Source organism: Neovison vison, chromosome 1 (genome assembly GCF_020171115.1).
Source record: "Neovison vison isolate M4711 chromosome 1, ASM_NN_V1, whole genome shotgun sequence".
NCBI lineage: Eukaryota > Metazoa > Chordata > Mammalia > Carnivora > Mustelidae > Neogale > Neogale vison.
The window spans coordinates 28,517,714-28,537,019 of record NC_058091.1 but is presented as its reverse complement, the minus strand read 5'-3'; the positions used below and the strand labels follow the sequence as shown (position 1 = coordinate 28,537,019).

Below are 19,306 nucleotides of genomic sequence, written 5' to 3'. Positions count from 1 at the left end.
AGCAGATCAGGAGTAGGACTGCAGAATACCAAGCCTTTGTCTGGTAGAAGATCTTTACTGTTTTTCACTGAAAATCTCAGTTATCAAAAATCTTCAACTGGGGCGCCTGGGTGGCTCAGTGGATTAAGCCGCTGCCTTCGGCTCGGGTCATGATCTCAGGGTCCTGGGATCGAGTCCCACATCGGGCTCTCTGCTCAGCAGGGAGCCTGCTTCCCTTCCTCTCTCTCTGCCTGCCTCTCTGCCTACTTGTGATCTCTCTCTGTCAAATAAATAAATAAAATCTTTAAAAAAAAAATCTTCAACGTTTATAAACAATCCAATACAAAACAGATCTATTCAACAAATTTTATGAAAGACATGAATTGAAATGATACCAAATTTGTGTGCAGTGTGTATGTATGTGTGTTAAATTGGTCTTATTTAGAAGATGTAAGCTTCATATATGTATATGAACATGCCAAATTTCCCGAGGGCAACTATTTGAAGATTAGCTCTCTTTTCTCTTATTATTTCCCCAAATATTTAATAATACTCAGTGCCTAGCCATGTTTCAGATATACTATCTACAGAACCAGTCAAACTTTCAAACTTCTCTCTTTCCTTTTAATATACTGTTTATAATCCTGTTCTACCCTAATACACACCTCTCAGCTTTGTTTCACCCATGATAAACATCTTAGGGGTAGAATGAAAGTAATTTTGACTTTAATTTTCATTTCATTGAATCAGATGGATTTGGAAATGCTTCTTATGGTTTTATAGTTTCTGTACTGCCCAATTCAATTAGTACTGCTTATGTACTAATTTAATGCCCACTTCCCATCCACAACCATGAAAGTTGTGTTGTGTGTAATTTTGACATCCAAACATACTTGCTCTGACTAGAATCTCTTACATGGCCTCAATGGGACCTTACTGAATGCACTATGGTTAATTGGCATTTGGAGTACAAAGTACTGATCCAACATCCATTGTTTTTCAAAATTCTCTAGTGTCAGAACTCTGGATGACTTATTGCTGGATATTTACCTCACTTCTTAGTTTTATTTAATTTTATATTGGTAGGACCAATTGGATATAAGTAGAATTACTGGGTTGGTTTTCCAAGAAAACTCTTTAAAGAAAGATGATTTTTTTTTTCATGACTGTTTTGAAAGCTTATTTCATCAAGTTTGATTTCTGTTTTTGTTGGAATCATAGAGATGATGACTGAAGCTGCCCAGGAAAACACATGGACATAAGACGATCCTGACAATAGAATGATGTGTTAAAATGACGCTTGTGAGAGAAGAAATTGGGATGTTAATGATGCCATAGACCTTCCACAACAGTTATGATGGACTTCCTACTTTGGAATTCCTTTGCATGAGAAAAATATCAACCTTTATCTTTCAATGTTATTTAAATAATTTATTCTAGAAAACAAATATAATTCCCAATGCATACAACTGTTTAGTGCTTGTCTTAGCCTATTAATAGAGATGTTATCAGCTAGATGTCTGAAGACGTTCACCTGGCTTGCAGTGAGCTTTTCACAGACATCTTCTCTTTCCAAATCAGGGTTACAACTGGACTGACTCCTATGGCTTTTATTATGCTTGCAAAATGCCCTTCAGCAACAACCATCAGGAAACTTTGAAAGAAATAAATGTTCATTACTTACAAGATCTGGAACTGACACAATACCTCTGGGGCCCTCTGAGAGAGAGAGAGAGAAAACTCATATATTGAGGGTTTTGCTTTTATTGGGGTCAAGAGTGGGAGCCTCAGGTTTCACAGGTTCAGTCTTTAAGGGTGAATTTAAAACATAACAGCGGGAATTTAAAGTGAGGGACACAGGAAAAACATGAAGGTGAGTAACTGAAACCAAATTTTCTAAAACACAGGAGCCTAGTTGGGGGAGAGGGGATTGGTCTTACGGCCTGGCTCTTTATCAAATCCTGTGGCTGGTAAGGTGTTTATTCAACATAGTTGGCTTTGAATGGATACTTTGACTGGATACTCTTCCAAATGGATACTAGCAGTCAAAGCTTAGTTCAGGTACTTTCATTACCAAAAAGAAAAAAAAAAAAAAAAAATCTGTCAGGGCTCACACTACAACAGCATTACTTCAGTTCAAAAAATCCAAATCAGGGGGCACCTGGGTGGCTCAGTGGGTTAAAGCCTCTGCCTTCAGCTCAGGTCATGATCTCAGGGTCCTGGGATCAAGCCCTGCATCGGGCTCTCTGCTCAGCAGGGAGCCTACTTTCCTTCCTCTCTCTGCCTGCCTCTCTGCCTACTTGTGATCTCTCTGTCAAATAAATAAAATCCTTAAAAAAAAAAACCCAAATCAGATCATTTATATACATTCTTAGGTAGCCAGTTACATACTGAGCTTAATTTTACTGGGCTTAGTTAATTAGTAGAAGTGGAAACTGATACAATTGGATTAATTAGTAGAAGTGGAAACTGATACAATTGAACATGAGAATTATTTTCAGGTCATTCTTAGTATTGAACCTCCATAATTCTCAACAGAATCAAGAGTCATAAAACTTTCCCAACACTGCAGTACAGACTGGAAAACAAGCAAAAAAATTCACATGCAATAGATGCAATTCAAATCCTGCAGAAAGCATATAGTCAAGGAATATGTATTAGAACTTATATTTAAATTTTCAACCCTTAAAAATTATTTTTAAAAAATTGAGAATTGCTTCAGTTTGCTGTCAAACCACTTTAGTTTGTAAATCTCAAAAAGAAAATTGCTGTACCTATATCAAAACCAGTATAAAAAGTTGAAGTTCAAACATAGATCTGGAAGTCCCTGATGCCCAGGCTCCCTTTGTCTTCTTTATCTTTGGTACAACTTAAAGCTCAGCAGAATTAATAATGGTAAAATATATTTGATGACACTTGATGATAGTTAATTTTCTTAGGGAAAATAACAAATGACTTCCACATATAGGGAGAAAAAATGGTAGTGGTGATAGTGGAAAAGAATCCACAAAAATCAGGGGTGCCAGAGTGGCTCAGTGGGCTGGGCCTCTGACTTCTTTGTTCATGATCTTGGGGTCCTGGGAATGAGCCCCGCATCAAGTTCTGTGCTCAGTGAGGAATTTGTTTGTCCATTTGCTTCTCCCTCTGGCCCTCCCCCAACTTGTGTTCTCTCTATATATATCTTATAAATAAATAATAATTTCTTAAAAAAAAAAGAATCCACAAAAATCATAGATAGAAATATTCTGATTTGTCCAGCAAAATACAGTTTTACAAATCATTAATTCTTAAAAACAAAATCATAAAAGCTTTACTGTTTTCTTAGTTTTTGCTTTTGCTAAAATGTATGACTCATTATTTAACAAGGTGAATATCACTCTGTAATTTTGAAGTGTGAAATAAAGTTTGGAAATATATAGCTTGAGACATAGTATAATTAATGCAGGCAGGCCAGTTGAAGACACAGCAGGGGTCCTACAGGACCAGCCAAGAGAGTTCTTGGCTTCATGCAGGATGGAAATAAAATGTGAACCAGCAGGAAGTGAAAGCAGAGTTTATTGAAGATATATTTATCTGGAGAGGGATGGAGCATCCAGGAGACTTGGAAAGGAAAAGAGCATAAGTTTCTTTGCTTGGAATCTGGGTTTTTACTGGTAATTGTGGTCTGGTGCAAATGTCCTCTTAGGCATCCCTGAATTGTTCAGAATAAGGACAGGGTCTGGGTGTCCTTCATAAGTCACTCATTCCCTGAAACCAGGGGTCTTGGTGTCAGGTGTTTGGAGTCAGTGGTTTTGGAGAATTTTTATGAGGACCCTGCCCAGTCATGCCTTAGATATTATTTATAGTTCTGGAACACTCCAAAGATATCATTCTTTCTTTGTCCCTTACAAGGAGGACATATGTTATTTGTATTACAAGGTGTGTGTAGAGTGGGGTGGGCATGCAGGTTCTAGCAAGACTAGAAACTGGATAAGAAGCAAAAGAAGGAAAAAAAAAAAAAAAACAGCTTTTTCTTTCATGGAGTCTCTTCAGTTTCCCTGCCTCATAATTATGTCAGCTATGATTGAATGATTGCCCTAATTCTCTACACATTTCTATTTTCATCCCTTTGAAATATATCTTTCCAGGGGCACCTCGGTGGCTCAGTCAAACATCTGACTCTTGGTTTCAACCCAGGTCATGATCTCGGTGTTGTGAGATTGAACCCCAGGTCAGGCTCTGGGCTTAGCACACACATACACACTCTCTCTCTCTCTCTGAAATAAATAAATATCTTTCCAGATCCTGCCATTAAAGGGCAGAGTCTATATATTCACTCCTTGAATCTGAAGTAGCCAGATGACTTATCAGTGGAATTTCTGAATCTAAGCCTTAACAGGATTTTATACATTTTCTCCTAGACCTTTGTCTTACCCATGAAAGCAAACCAGTACTATTTTGCTGGAGGTCGAGAGCTGAGAGCTGAGGTCGAGAGCTGAGTCAAGAGCTGAGAACCCATATGACACCCAGATGCAAAGCCACCTAGCTTCAGTAGCAGCCATTTAAGGGAGACCAGCAGATATAAGAACCCCTCAACCTGGCCTAAGTTTATATAATAAAATAGATACAAAAATGTTACATTTTCTAAAATTTAAAATTATTTAAGGCCCCATACCACTATGTCTTCCATGCCCCCAATTATGGTGGGAGCACTAGAAGTGGCAGGACTTTGCTCAGCCTTCCTACCTACCTCCTCCACAACTTCTTTAAGGCAACTACAACCATACCCATGACCATAGTTGTTCATACCCATGTGTCTTCCCATACTTTGTCAGTAGTCAGTGGCCAGGCTAAAGAAGCAATTCTGCAAAGCCACTCAGAAAGTGGATGAGAAGAAGGATCCAAGCTAGATGATGACTTCAAAGAGGTAGAGAGGAAAGTAGAAGTCACCATCGAGACTGTGATGGAAATTATTACCAAACCAATTGGGTACCTTCAAGGGGCGCCTGAATGTCTCAGTGGGTTAAGCCTCTGCCTTCAGCTCAGGTCATGATCTCAGGGTCCTGGGATCAAGCTCCACATTGGGCTTTCTGCTCAGCGGGGAGCCTGCTTCCCTCTCTCTCTCTGCCTGCCTCTCTGCCTACTTACGATCTCTCTCTGTCAAATAAATAAATAAAATCTTAAAAAAAAATTGAGTACTTTCAAGCCAACCCATCTTCCAGAGATAAACTTAGTATGATCCACATCATGTCAAAAATCTGCAGCCAGGAGAAGGAGCCAGGATATCCCTAGGTAGAAGGTCTTCTGGCAGAGGTAATGCTCATGTTTGGAGGAGAGCTTAGAGATGATTGTAACTTTGGCCCAGCACTTGGTAAGGTGGGAGAAGCCATTCAAGAACTCTTGGAGGTTTAAGACTTTTTGGACATAGAAATGAAGTAGAACTTCACTGACCTCCTTCAGAACCTTCATGGCAGAATGCTGAAGGAAATTCATCTACAGAAGTTAGAGGTTGAAGCCTGGACTTTGATTATAAGAATAAACAACAAGGCAAGATTCCCAGTAAAGAGCTCTGTGAGGATTTAAAGAAATTTGTTGAGTCTCAAGAAGTTACTGAGTCAAGCATGTTCAGCATGTGAGCCAGCTCTCTGCACTCTTTCAAGACCAACTGGAGTACCATAAGTCCAGAATCTGCAGCAAGTTATGCCCAGACTGGAAGAAAGAATAAGATAAGCTTCATCCCAGCCTATAGGGAATATCAGCCTAAACCACAAATGAGCCAGGTTTCCAACTGGAGACAGCACTCAACCCAATGAAAACTTTTCCCACAGGGACACTCCCAGGAGACTCAGGGGATCAGCCCTGCTGCTGAGTTCTGTACAACTTTTGACCAGCAAATGAAGGGGAATTGGGTTTTAAACAGGGTAATATCATCATGCTCACTAACCAAACTGATGAGCACTGGTACAGGGGATGGCTTCATGGCCAGTCAGTCTTCTGCTCTGTCAACTATGTGGAGACTCTGGTCACCTTGCCCCATTCAACTGTTAAGCTGGCAGGCTCACCTCCACTATATCTTGATATGGATATTTAAATTTAACTGCTGCTTTAATAATGCTGCTTACAACACATCCCAGGTGCGGGCTGCAGTGGTCCAAGTCATCAAGCTCCACCATTCTTTGATTAACTTGTATGATCCTACAAGAGTCATGGTGATGGGTAGTATCTTCTTACCCTGGTGAGCATGGCACATACTTTTTAAAATATCATCTGAGATCAGCCAGTAGTCATAGAACTCTGTTTACATGGTTCTCAGGAGGCTGTAGCTTCCTAAAAGATGACCACGAGCCACATCACAGAAACACCATCCTAGTGAAGATATTATTCGTCACCCATCTCAAGGTCTCAGTCTTTCCATTTAAATAGAAGAATGTTCTTCCTTCCCCATTTTCTTCTCCCAAATAGGGACATCACAGAATTATGGAAGAAAGCCTCCCTTACCAGCCAGTTGTCTTTGGATCTGAATTAATTGGTCCCACATTGCTGTCTGTAGAAAAGCATTGAATGTGTTCAAAACCTTCTCTGCAAATGGCAATCTTTGTTTCTCTCAATTATGCCTACTCCAGAGGGAAAGCCAGTTTTCTTCTCTCCCTGCTAATAAAGCCAGAGGAGACTTCTGTTTATTTCTTTTTGTTCTAAAAATCTAAGTATCCATGTTAATTATCTTTGAATTAACTCAAAATGAAAATTCCCTGTAATTATTTTTATATTTTTGGTACTTCATTGAAACAAAGTCTTATTCTTTCTGTTAAATATGCCTTAACTTCATCTGTCTCTCTACTTTTCCTCCAGTCCCTATTGGAAATAACATATTCTCATTTTCTGATCATAAAATATTTCAACCCCTAACTCAAACCTATTATGATACATCAAAAATATTTTTAATAGTTGAAATAGAATATTATATTCATTTTTAAACAAGAAAATTAATGAAGAGTTATGTTTAAAACAACAAATAACAATTAACATTTGTAACAGAAAAGTCAGTTAATACACACATAAATATGGCTTAGGATATATTTCCTTAGGAAGGTAGACCTATGTATACTTAAAATCTGAATTTGCCTAATTAAAGATATTAGTGGAACAAGTAATTGAACATTTGAATTTTACACATCTTCATTTCAGAATAGATACATGGTTATAATGAAAACTATGCAATACTAGTCTTCAAACAAAAGTATAAAAACAATTGAAATTAGGAACTACATTTTTTCCTATGTCTGTCAATTCAACATACATACATGTATGGGTTTTCATGTAGACATAAACAGACAAAACCACAGTCACATAAAAAGTATACATTTAAGAACTTTAAGGGACCAGAGTAATAGCAAAAATAGGAACACTTGGTTTGGAGTGCCTAGTTCAGCTATGTCTCTTTGGCTATTTTAGAAGGTCATTCTAATGCAGAATTGTCTAATACACATAATATTAAATAATAATAAGCACACATGGCAAAATGAAAAATATTTACTAACAATTATGCATATATTTGCATATTGATATATTTATAGTAAATTACTGTAGTTATGTATTTATAAATAGCATGTGTGATTGGGTTAAGAAGCCTTTCTTCCAGCTAATGTGCTCACGACACCATTTGCCAAATTCCGGCAACTCCACTCTGCATGTGGGACCAGCAATTGTACTTGGAAGGAACGCACAATAATTGATTTTTTCTAAAACTGTGATTATAGAGAACACACATTTTTTAATAACTTTTGCTTATTTGTAGTAACTTTAAGCATGTGAGGCACGATACTCTTCTGCTACTCTTTCTCCACCACCTAGAAGCAACCTGTTTCGCAGCCAGTGCCGACAAGTGAAACCAGAGATTTTCTTCATTCTTTTATAATTAATTAATTTGTCGGGGGGAGGGGAGAGAGAGAGAGAGAGAGAGGGAGCGCACACAAGCAGGGGGAGTGGCAGGCAGAGGGAGAAGCACATTCCCCGCTGAGCAAGGAGCCCAATGCGGGATTGGATCCCAGATCATGATCTGAGCTGAAGGCAGATGCTTAACCAACTGAGCCACCCAGGTGTCCCAATTTCCTTTATTCTGATTAAAACTCCTTTTTTCTTAGTTTCCATCCTTCTACTATTTCCTTCCAGATCCATTTTATTTTGCTTGTTCCTAATCTTAGTGATAATGTTTTGATTATTCTCTATTTACATCTATAACATTTAGAGTTTGGTCTTATAGTGCAGATTTTATGTCTTAGTTATAAACTTAAGTAATCATGTTTCTAATGATACAATTTTTTTAACTTTTCATTTTCTAAGCTTATGTATTTTGCACATCTTTGAAAGAAGAGCTTCAAGAGATGTATTTCTAATTCAACAAGCACTTGTCGACATGCTTATGGTGGAGGGTAGTATTTTTACGTGTAATATTTCATTTAGTCTTCACAAATTCTATGACAAAGGTATAGATAATCATGTTTTTCATATTAAATGTGAACATACTGCCCTGAAATTTTAATTCATCTGAAAATCTGTGAGTACTCACTACTGTGCTATTGTGTATTTATGTGCCTTTATGATTACACAGGAGGGTTCCTAAATTAACCATTGTATAAAAAAAGCTACTGCATTACTAAAATGCTTCTTTCTAGATATTTTGCTAAATAGTTCTTGCAACAAATTATTCTACTGCAAATGAGTTGTCTAGCCTGAGGTTATTTTAATTCTTAATGCCAGGACTGTCCTGACACACTAAGTATTACAAGTTCCTCCTATCTCCTTCAGTTATTGCTTTGCTGGTTTTTCTTGTTTAATTATGATATGCTCACCACATGTAACAGTCGTTTCCTCTAGCATGTATGCATATACATTTGCACACATGAAAGGACATGTGTGTACTTGCACAATTGTGTGTGCACACATACGCACGCTACTTGTTCTTTGTTCGAAATATCTGGATATAATGAACTGGGTTAGGAAATACCCAGTCTACTTTGGATAACACCTGGCAGGTATTTGAAAGTACATATAATTGGGCTCAAATTGGTTTGGGTTTATAAAAGTAAATCCTAGTGCAGAGACAGGTTGATAAATACTACAATAAAACTTAAGCCAACACTTCATTTAAAATGGAACATACTCTATAAAATTGGAGCTTATAAACCGCAGAGAAATTATAAACAATATTCCAGATTTCCGGCCAACTAAAATTTCACTGACATCTTGTAGGTGGAAAAAAAGTAAATAATCTCTACAAATCTTACTGACTTCAAACCAGAGAAACAGCATCATTTATTAAAATGCTGGGAAGTTGATAATGATGATGATGATAAGCAAAATGGATAATAGTGTCTGGGATTTTGGAGGCCTTCCACCTACACTTCCTGCATGTATAAAGAGAAAAGCAAGCATCTGGCATACCAGATGGTTTATATTTGTGATGCCCAAGGAAAAAAAAGAATATGGAAGACAGAAAGACATGTTCCTACTGATACTAATAGTTTGGTATTCAAATTATGCTACAAGCATTTTTTTCTCTATAGGAGATTAATGTTACTATGCATCAAAAAGAAATTTTAAAAATGAACTCTTAAGGCAAGAAGCAGACTGAATTTAAATGTATTTTTCTTTGAGAAAACTGAATTCCCTAATTGTCTGAGGAGTTTTACTAGTTCTAACAGTATTGTTTTTTCCAACTTTTGGTTAACCGTAGCTCAGCAAGGAAAAGCCCCTCATAGTCTTCACTCTGCTTGTGTTTCCTCCTGATTAAGAACATGAGAGGCTGACTGCCCATTATTTCCTGGTGTATTTTAATGTCTATCTAAGGAAGGATTGTCTCACAAAATATATAATGTACTGTGTGCTCCAGTATGTATTTGGGACAGGGCATCTCTCAATGGGAGCCCTGTAGCTTAGCACCCCCTTGCAGAGCATAAGACTTCCCTAAGGATTTTCTCTCATAATGGGATGCTGGAACACCAACCACTTATGCCATTCGAGCACAAAAGGGATTTTAGATTCTTTTAAACCTTTGATGAGAAGAAACTGAAGAGAAAATGGACTGAATCTGGAGAATCCAATGCTAGACTTAGTGTGGTATTTAAACCCAAATAACTGACGTTTTGGAGTAAACATAAGTATCAGATTATTGTGTGATTATTTGGTTGAGGTAATATGGCTAGATCCTATAAGTGATGGTGTTTTTCTTCAGAAAAAAAAAAAAATCAGTGTCAACACTCAACCATTCATGGAGGTAAGTGGTCAAGACTAAGGCAAAAATAGGGGATCAAAGGATAGGTTTAGTGTTGGGGTAGTTTGGACTAATTCCCCAACATAGAAAATCTAGGGTATTTTCAGATTAGTTGGCTAAACTTTCCTGAGTTATATGGAGTCAAGCCATGACTGAAGAAATGAACTGGTCTTTAAAGAACCCCTAAAGAAATAGTAATTATCTGTTACTTACTACATTATTCTTTCCATCTATTCCTTTGAGTCTTGAAAATGCTTTTAACCCAGTGTGTACTGTGTTGTGGAGAACTAAGAAGTGCCTGCTCTCCATTTGGAACTAAGTGAAATCTTGCTCATTCTTTTTCATCTTCTACCTTAATGCATTTGCTGTGGTTTATTTATAAGGGTCTTTTCTCAAATATTTTCCTCAGATGAGTTGCTTGGATCAGATATTCTCTGTCTCTGTGATGATCTCATTTATCTTCCATTCACCCTGATAGAAGAATGATAGCTTGGCTAGATGTAGGATTCTAGGATTGCAGTCATTTTTTTCTCAGTAGTGTGTAGATTCCCCTATATTTTCATCTAGCTTTCAAAATTGAAGATGAGAAATACAATGATATCTTTTTTTTTCTCGTTGTACAAGTTTTCTTCTGCCATAAGTCTTACGAGTTTTTTTTTTCCTCTTAAGAATAACAAATTTTAAGCAGACTATTCTTAAGTAAGTATTCCTTCTTAAAAATATAGCTTATTACTATATAAACACCTTAATTCTTCAGGCACAGATCTGCCTTCTACTCAGGGATATTTCTTTCCAGTAGTTCCTGATTCTCTTCCTTATTTCTTAACGTCTCTCTCTATATATCTTCTTTTTTTTTTTTAAACAGTTTTCACAAGTGAGTGCCCTTGGATTTATTGGCCACATCACTACCCCTTTTCTCATAATTCCCTTTTTTCTTTTTTTCTCTTCTTTTTTGAGATCATTTTAAAATTTCCTATTTCATATAATTAAAAGTGTATATGTTTCTTTTTGGTTAAATTACTGTTTTTTTGTTGTTGTTGTTTTTAGTTTGAACATATGTTCTTAACTTTCAGGACATACTTTTTCCTTCATATACATCTTCATAAATGATATATATATGCACTTAATCTTTTTTATCCAACAATTCTGTTTCACTGGTTTTGCATTTCAAAATTCATTTGATCTCTCTAGCCATTATTGATCTCTTTTAGCTTAATGGAGTCAACACATCGTGCTTGGACATTCTTAAGACTGGGTTTATTGTAGATGGTGAGAGGAGGAAATGATTTCTCCTCCTATGATGGGTCGTGGTGTGGGAAAAAGGGGGGGTGCTTTGGGCTCCTATAAAGGCTTCTTTTGTACAGCAGGAGAAAAGTCAACCAAAACTATTAATTCAAGCTTTATTTAAAACGTTGTAATATGGGAAAGGTCAAGATGAGTGTTACAGGAAACCAGTTGCCTAAAGTATTAATGGGATAGATTGGAGAAGTCAAAGTTGAGTGTTGCTCTGAGAATTGTCCTGTATTCAATTTATTAAAAGGATGAGAAAATTAAGATTGTGTTCACTGTGATAAGGATACATAAACAGTAAAACCTGCTAAGAGTCAGTTTGGACTTAATAAAAGGGGGAAGGAAGATAGAGTTGAGGCTAAAGTCTTCTGTGCATCAGTAAAAATGTTTAATTTTCTAAGAATATTTCACACTTCCTTTCCTGCACAATTGCAACATTAAGACAGGGAAGACTGGGGCCAAACATTCAGCACTATTGTAAAAGCCTTTTGGATTTAGAGATTAGAGAACCCTTATTACCAACTATTCCAAAGCCTCCTGGTTTTGCTACTGGATCCGATGGCTTTCTTCAGTGAATATCTCGGAAATATTCTTAAGCGTGGAAGGGAGCCCCTTTCAGTTCTCTCTACAGAGATCTCAATGGAATCTTTATTCATATTAATTTTCTGGATTAAAATTGGCAAGTGTTTTTTTTTTTTTTTAAAGATTTTATTTATTTATTTATTTGAGAGAGAGAGACAGTGAGAGAGAGCATGAGCGAGGAGAAGGTCAGAGAGCGAAGCAGACTCCCCATGGAGCTGGGAGCCCGATGTGGGACCCGATCCCGGGACTCCAGGATCACGCCCTGAGCCGAAGGCAGTCGTCCAACCAACTGCGCCACCCAGGCGTCCCTTGGCAAGTGTTTTAAAAGTAGGTGTATGAGGAAGGAAGGCTCATATTCCATTCACCTGTTTCCAGATTTCACAGTTCTTTTGTTTTTTGTTACTTACCTGATAAGAAATTTGGTGATTTCTTGTAAATGTTTCCTTTTTGTTAATATGTACAATTTAAAAGACCTGGAAATGCATTAGCAAGTTGGTATCTCATATGCCAAAATGTTTGACTACATAAGTAATTTAGAAATTAATAGTGATAACACATTAGCTATTTGGAACTAAGGGGGAAATGTGGTCATGTCATAAATCATATCTTTCATTAAACAATCCTATGAGTTTCTTTGCCTTGTGAAAAATATGTGTATTCATTCCAATGAAGTGCATTAAAGATGGTAATTTCTACCATGGTGTCAAATGTCCCAAAGATAAACAGTTAAATTTAAGCCATGGAGCAAGGAAAAGTGAAGACAAATAAAATAAAACAAGATAAAAACAGAATCATTTACTTATTTGTACTAAATATGGTTAGTATTTAGTTTTTGACTTTCATTTTGTCACATTATGTCAAGTTTTTAATGAAATGCAGAGCTTCTAACATGATGGATTTATTCTTTCTATAAATGGATGTCCAAAGGCTTTTAAAATTAAATGATATTTTATGAGAACACATACACTGTTTTACCTGTACAAAAGAAAGAGATAAATATTCACCAGACTATAAATGGTTACAATGAATCACTTTAAAGAGTCACAGAATATTACAAGGTTTTGTCCTTGACTTGACAATTAGTTGCTAATTTTATATTGTCAGTAAATACATTGTTATTATGGAGTAATGCAAGATTAAACATTTAAGACATAGTAATTTTTGTCAGCCTATTGTTTTAGTTAAGTTTACATACATATTTTAATAGAATTAGATCATACAATTAGCATTGTTTAGCTACTTCAGTAATAAAATATTTTATCATGCTATACTAAGCCTGACATATTTCTGAGGAATACAACTGACCTTTGATCAATACGGGCTTGACATATATGATCTGCTTATATGTGAATTTTTTTGATAAATACAATACATTCTGTAAATGTATTTTCTGTTCCTTATAATTTTCTTCATATTTTCTTTTCTCTAGCTTACTTTAAGAATATAGTATATAACACATATAACATAAAAATTTGTTAATTTTTTTTGAAGATTTTATTTACTTATTTGAGAGAGTGAGTACAAGCAGGGAGAGCAGAGGCAGAGGGAGAGGGAGAAGCAGGCTCCCTGCTGAGCAAGAAGCCTGATGTAGGACTTGATCCCAGCACCCTGGGATCATGACCTGAACCAGAAGGCAGCCACTCCACCAACTGAGCCACCCAGGTGACCCAAAATATGTAACTGATTATGTTTTCTCTAAGGATTGTAGTCAGTAGTAGTCTATTATTAGTTAAGTTTTAGGGAGTCAAGTTTTACATGTATTTTCAACTGCGTGGAAGTCCCACATTTATATTTTCATGTAAAGGTAATTATCTTATTTTAGGGCCAGTATTCAAATACAGTCATATTAGGGTTAGGGCGGTAACATATATATTTGAGGGACACAATTCAATCCATATTATACCTTAAAATATAGGCCAGAGAGATTAAAAGCAAGCCGGCCATAGGATTTACAATATTAGAATAATTTATACATCGTTTGGGGTTTTGTCTTTTTAAAGTAAATTCTAAATAGTTTCATGTGCAACTATGGACACAAATATTGAATAAAGTTAAAAAGTAGACATTACAATACATAACAATGTCCTGTACCACTATGTGAGCAGATTCCTGTGTAATAAAGATTGTTACATAGACATGCATTTTTGTTACATTTTAAGATAATTCACTTCAATTAAAATGTAAAGTTATGATTTGGAGATTTTGTTATTTAATACATGTAGGATATTTCATTAATTCAGAATTGCCAGAGAGGTGCCCCGGTGACTCATCTGGTTAAGCATCCAACTCTTGATTTCAACTCAAGTCATGATCTCAGTTATGAGACCAAGCTCTGTATTGGGGTCTGTGCCACTGGGCATGGAACCTCCTTAAGATTCTTTCTTTCTCCCTTTGCCTCTGCCCTTTCTGTTGTCTGCTTCTGTGCATGCTCTGTCTTAAAAATAAAAAAAATTAAAATTAAAAAATTCAGAATTGCCAGAATAGTTTTGTAAAACACCAAATAACTTTCTGAAGGTGAGTAGTGAAATGCGTGAACTAGGTGAAGGGGTGCGTGGGGGATGGGTGAAATAGGTGAACAGGATTAAGAGTACAATTATCATGATGACCCTGGAGTAATGATGTATAGAATTTTTGAATCACTCTATTGTACACCTGAAACAAATAAAACAATGTAGGTTAATATGCTGGAATTAAGTTAAAAACTTACTTTAAATTTTTTAAAAAATCAATAATTCTCTCAATCTCAGATTCTATTTCAGTTTTACTACCAATGCCCATTTTTCAAATCTCTCACCTCCCAAATTTTAGATTTTGCTTTTCTACTGCTATTTATTTATTCACTCATTCAACACACATACCTAATAGATAACAATTTAGAGTTTTTAGCAGCCCCTGCTATTAATAAGTCAGAGCTCAAAGTCTCATAGAAAATGAGAATAAGGGAACATATGATTGACTGCCATTTGATAAATGCTATGAAAGAGGATAAATAATGAATAGTAGACACCCTTTAATATATTCAAGGATGACATTAATGAGACAGTAAACTTAGGCTTAATCATCAAGACCTATGGTTTAATGGCAGATGAATATCTGCACATTGGCATGAAGGCTTGAGAAGATATCATGATTTGGGAGTCCCAGTAGCATTATCAAGGAAGGACTAAAGGATACAATAAAAGGAAGCAGAATGAAATAGGAGATAGTTTCAATGTTCTGGATAGTGTATCCTACTTGATTCTTCTATGCTACTCAAAGTGACAGTTTTCCACCTCAACTTTTTGTGTGTGGCCAGAATTATGAACTTAATTAGTCTCTACTTGGCTGGGAAATACCTGTATCCTAGATACTCTAGGCTGTTTTTTCCCTAGCATAACCTGTTTTTAATGTTGAACCATCCTGCACTGCTGCTCACCATGATAGTAAGGGCAAATATAGCCAGAAGTTCAATTACTGTGAAGGAGAGTAATGTGCCTGAGAAGAGGGTTGGAACGTCGGTAGTTTAGAGTCAAAATCTCAGTAAATTCACTAGTCAAGACATAAATTCCAAGAAAATTTGACTTAAATAAATCAAGAAAGATAGCAAATAGGTTCTTATTTCCATAAATGTGATTGACAAGAATTAGAACTTATGGGGGTACCTGGGTGGCTCAGTTGTCAAGCGTCTGCCTTCGGGTCAGGTCATGATCCCAGTGTCCTGGGATTGAGCCCCGCATCAGGCTCTCTGCTTCACAGGAAGCCTGTTATTCTCTCTCCCACTCCCCCTGCTTGTGTTCACTCTCTCACTGTCTCTCTTTCTCTCTCTCTCTGTCAAATAAATAAATAAAATCTTTAAAAAAATTAGACTGTATGGATAAATGCATAGGTAATAGAATATTATTCAGCCCCAAAAAGTAAAAAAAAAATCTAAAAAAAAAAAAAATCATCTCTGATAACATCAATGAAACTGGAGGTCATTATGCCAGTGAAATAAGCCAAATAAAGAAAGATAAAGTTTGAATGATCTCATTTATTTGTGGGATCTAAAAACAAAAACAAAACAAAAAAAGAAAGAAAAAAATTAGCTGATAGAAACAGAAAGTAGAATAGTGCTTGCTAGGAAATGAGGTAGAGTGGAGGAAATGGGCAGATGTTGGTCAAAGGTACTAACTTTGACTTACAAATAAATCAGTTTTTATCTAATGTACAGCATGATGATTCTAGTCAACAGTACTGTATAGCATTCTTGAAATTTTCTGAGATAGCAGATCTTAAGCATTTCACCATATACACCCAAAATGCAACACAAAAAGAATGTATGCAAGGTAACAGACATGTTAATTGACTTGATTGTGGGAACCACTTCACCGTGTATACATATATCAAATCATCATGTTGTATAATTTAAATATATATACAATTTTATCTGTTTAATCAATTCTACCACACTAAAACTGGGGTGGTGGAAAGGACATAAATATAAACTATACAGCTAAAGACTGACACACTTGACTCTAATATATGCACATACATGTTTCTATTCATTTTTGTGTATCTAATACATATATACTATAAAAACACCACATAACTTTGTAAGAGTAGAATTATCCCTAATAATTTTTATCTTAGTGGACTAAAAATTTTTGCCACATATGTGACAAAGTATTAATAACTCTAATATATTTTCAAAACTTGTAACAATAATTAAGAAAAAAAGATAGACAACAAAAAAACAAAGATACAGTATACTTTTGGAAGTATGTGTTAACTTAATTATGGTGATGGTATCACATGTGCCTGCATATGTCCAACTTCATCTAATTGTGTGCATTAAATATGTACAGTTTTTGTATATCAATAATACCTCAATAAGGCTGTAAAAGGTACATTACACAAAGATATTTTCTTAGTTTGGTTTCCCTTGAAAGCAAAGACCAAGAACTTTGGTACAGGCACTGTAGTTGGGAGATAAACTCATGAAATAAGAGTGGGGGAACATGGAAAGGAATACAGGAAGGAAGAGAGATCAATGTAGTTAGGTCTTAATGAAGCTTTATGCTATGGACAAAGACTCACTACTGTTGGTCTAAGAAGCAAACCAAATGCCTACCAGATTCTTCTATCAAAAAGACAGGAAGCTCGAGGATCTGAGTTCTAGCAGTGGTTCCTAAATTCCATTGCAAGCAGATTGGTGCTGAGGATTAACACTAGCATTTCATGGTAGTGCTTGAGAACAGTCAGGGCAAACTCTGTCTGGTCTTTAGAAAGCCCTGAGTTAGAATACATAAAGTCTATTATTGCAATCTTGAGACTGGCTGCTCGGTATGTGAGTTTGCACAGAACTGTCCACTAAACTTGTCAGTGTTGAAATCAGAGATGAGTCAAGCAGATGTGTTCTATACAAGAGGCATCTTCTGCAAATACGAATGAACAATTTTCAGAAGTGTAATCTCAAATAACTAATGAGAATTTCAAAATAATACTCAATATTTTTATACCTGGTAAAATAAATATTTTAAACACAAGGAAATAATATTCCACTTCTTCAGAATTAGCTAAAAATAAGATTTGAAACCATCAGTTAAAGGGAACTATGTAGAAATAGTAACTCTCATGATCAGACGGTAGAAGTTTAAATTGGTATAAACACTTCTATAAGATTTGAAACAGGAAGCTAAATAGGATAACTTCTGATCAAGCAATTATCCTTTGGGTATACCTGAAAACTAATCCAAACTACTATCTCCAAAAAAATGTTGTATATTCATAGGATAGAAATAAAAAGTAGCAACTAAAATGAAACAACTTGATTTATATTTAAAATCATAGATTTCAAAATTACAACATGTACCAGAAAAAGTTTTGTAGCACAGAAAACATATCAATGATATGGATTGAAATCCATGTTAAACAGTGATGTATAATGTACAATAATATTATAGAAATGTGGCCTAGAAGGGCTCTGAAAGGGCCACAAATTCATGATAGTAGAAAGAAGGCTAATAGTGGGGAAATTAGAAAAAAAATAGTAGATTTCAAAGTAGTATGTAAAATTTTACATCTTTAATAAAATATCAACTGAATTTTCAAATAAATCAGCATTTGGGCACCTCAGTGGCTCAGTCGGTTAAGCATCTGCCTTTGGCTCAGGTCATGATCTCAGGGTCCTGGGATCAAACACCCCATAGGGCTCTGTGATCAGTGGGGAGTCTGTTTCTTCCTCTCCCTCAGCCCCTTCCCCTGCTCATGCTCTCTTTCTCTCTCAAATAAATAAACAAAAATTTTTTAAAAAGTTATTTTGATAAACATACATAAATACTCACAAGTATATTTTATTAATTATCTTCCTTTCATTTTTTTTCTATAACTTCATAATTTATCACCACAGTATCTCTGTTCTACTTAAAAGATATTTACTTCTTTAATAGTCCATAATATTTTAATTTATAGGTAATGATGGTAGCATCATTGAATTACCTGATTGACCATCAACAGACATTTATTTTTAAATTAGTATCATTCACGTGCAGCTGTTTAAAGAATATCATAATATATCAATCTGGATTTTAACTGCAAATAATAATAAACATGGTAATATGGTAAGTAGTTTAATCAGAGCCATAGATCCAGAATCTCTAGCAGACCAAAAAAGTCAGGATAGGAGGCTATGCAGCCAGAATCTGCTATGAAATGTAAAAGGGTAAGTACAATACCTACCATGAGAAGGATCTCAGTGCTGTGACCATGGGTACAGACTTCCAGATCACTAGTGACTGCTGATGGCCAACTTCAGGCACTGTGCTAACTCTGTTAACCCTGAATGCCAGATGTCTTTGCCAAGAGAGTTTGATGGAAATTGCTTCTATGGCACACCTTTTTCCACTTTTGTTAAAATCCATGTCTACCATGCAGTAATGGGTCTAGCAATGCTTATTTCACATAACTGTGTGCCAATGGTAGGTGAGGATGAGAAAGCAAGTGTGTGGCTTCTGTCTTGGCCAGACGGGATTCAGTGTAGAGAATTTCCTCCTAAATGGGAATGATGTTGAAGAGTTGTTCGTGTCCGCACACATCGCAAATAAGCATATGATCCAACCTGCTCACTGACCCATATCAATGCCACATTCTTTAATATTTAGCTTCCAAACAACACAAAATGTCCCTGGCTCACATGATGTCACTATTCTAGAAAACTTCAACTCTACTCTCCTCTTCTCTCCATCCCTC

At 35.9% G+C, this 19,306-nt stretch overlaps 1 pseudogene; it reads left to right on the top strand.

The window, feature by feature from the left end:
- Positions 1-1,846: 1,846 nt before the first annotated feature.
- LOC122912495 lies at positions 1,847-5,688 on the top strand (annotated as a pseudogene).
- The last annotated feature ends 13,618 nt before the right edge of the window (positions 5,689-19,306 follow it).